Raw genomic sequence first — 2,093 nt, 5'->3', positions numbered from 1 at the left:
TAGAACTAGGAATCTCACGTGGCCAAGGCTTCTACCTTGTTGTAACGCTCATACGCGGATTCGGAATAAAACTCCTTTTGCTCTCTTTTACGATTTCTTATTTCTTTTCGTCTTTAATTGCGTGTTCTGATTGCTTGGCGTGTGATTTAACAGATATCCGGGACCTCTGGGAAATTAGGGTTTTCCTAACTTTCCTTATTTAAACAGAAATCGACAGTGTGAATTTCGGTTCCCACACTGAGTCCGTGAACCATCTCATGTGCCACAGTGATATTATCTGAGATGCGACGTCCAGATACGAAGGTGCCTTGTGTCTCTGAGATGATCTCTGGCATTACAGTTTTCAAACGATGGCACAAAATCTTCGACACAATTTTGTACTTAACAGAGCATAGACTGGTGGGTCTCATATCAGACATCCTTGTTGGTTTCTCGACCTTTGGCAGTAAGCAGAGCTGAGTATGGTTTCAACCGGCTGGTAACAGTGCAGAATAAAAGAAACTACGGACTTCTGCTACTACAGAGGGACCAACCACATGCCAGAATTTTTTGTAAAAGGTTCCTGTTAAGCCATCTTCCCCGGGGGCACTAGATCCCCTAACATTGAAAGCATCCACTCTGATTTCCTCCTCAGTAACTTCTTTCGTAAGCATCTCATTCATCTCCGTAGAAACTCTGCCCTCAAAGCCATCAAATAAGGACTCCAGATCGTGGGGGTTAGAGCTCATGAAAAGTTCCGTAAAGTACTCTGCAGCAAGATGTCCTTTAGCTCCTTCTGAGAAGAATGTCGTTCCATCATCGTCCTGAAGCATGAGAACTTTATTATGAATTCGACGCACTTTGACGCTGTTGTGGAAAAAAGTCGTATTCTTGTCTCCTTCTTTCAACCACAGCTCACGACTTTTTTGACGCCAAAACAGCTCTTTTTGTCGGTGAGCTTCAGCTAACTCAGCCTTAAGATTCTTCATAGTAAGGTGATCGGGAAAACGCTTAGCAATCTCAGCTTCCAGCTTGATGGACACACGTTCAACGTTGCTGCGGGCATTAAGGTTGGGACCTCGTTTCCATCTAGCTAGTTCCCTCCTGGAGCTAGCAATGCGGTCCATTATGTGGGTTTCTCCAGTCAGGTTTGCCATGTTCCAACCTCTTATGACAGCTTCTTCAAAACCCTCCTTCCCAATCATTCTCTGATCAAAATAGAACCTTCCACAGCCGCGATCCTCCCCTTCCAGAGCAAATCTGACCTTAATAGGTATGTGGTCTGAAGCATACATGCGCATATACTCTGTGTTAGCTTTTGGAAATAATTTAAACCACCCATCATTCCCAAAGCTTCTATCAAGTCGGCATTGGACCCAGACTTTGTCTTTCTGACCCACACCATTGGTCTTTTCCCTCCAGCCCGCCCAGGAAAGTGAGTTACCTGAACTTCTCACTTCTAAAACTTTGCAAGAGAGAGCAAAGTTACGAAAGTCCCAGAAAGTAGCCTCCGGTCTTGTTGCACCACCTTCCTTCTCAGCATTACTCATCAGTTCGTTAAAATCACCAAGAAGTAACCAAGGATCGTTCCTCGTGATCCCAATGGACATCCAGCTGTCCCACACCAACTTTCGCTTCTCTCTGATCGGGTCTCCATATACGCAAGGGACATAGAAAGACAACAATCCCACCTTTACTCTAGCGTCGATAATCCTGCTACTACTTGATAGGATTTCGACCTCATAACAATTCTTCCATAGTAGAGCCAAACCACCACTACGTCCCACTGGTTCCACTGTCACCATCTTATCATAACCCAACTCCAGACGAAGATCATCCATAAACTTAAATTTTTGTTTCGTTTCCATCAAAAACAAAAGGTCAGGGAAATATTTTCTCCGAATATTCCTCAACCGTTGAACTCTCTCCGGGCTACCAGCCCCTTGACATTTCCAGCTCCAGATGCTCATTGGGGAGGCAGCGGCTTCAGACTGGAAGCCACCGTAGGTTCTGAAAGTTTTTTGTTTCTGTTCTCTGTAGAAGGTAAGGATGAGATAGCCTTCCGTTTTGAGCTTGACATCAGCTCGGGTTCGTCTGGAGAAACTTGGGGGGGG

The 2,093-nt window shown here is 45.1% G+C and overlaps 1 protein-coding gene across 1 annotated transcript in view; it reads left to right on the top strand.

The window, feature by feature from the left end:
- LOC106326697 (cinnamoyl-CoA reductase 1-like) overlaps nt 1–2,093 on the top strand; it is a 7,239-nt gene that overhangs the window by 2,587 nt on the left and 2,559 nt on the right. The window lies entirely within an intron of this gene.

The sequence above is a fragment of the Brassica oleracea genome, chromosome C2, assembly GCF_000695525.1.
Source record: "Brassica oleracea var. oleracea cultivar TO1000 chromosome C2, BOL, whole genome shotgun sequence".
In the NCBI taxonomy this organism is placed as follows: Eukaryota; Viridiplantae; Streptophyta; class Magnoliopsida; order Brassicales; family Brassicaceae; genus Brassica; species Brassica oleracea.
The sequence above is the reverse complement of the archived record's forward strand: the minus strand, read 5'-3'. Positions and strand labels throughout refer to the sequence as shown.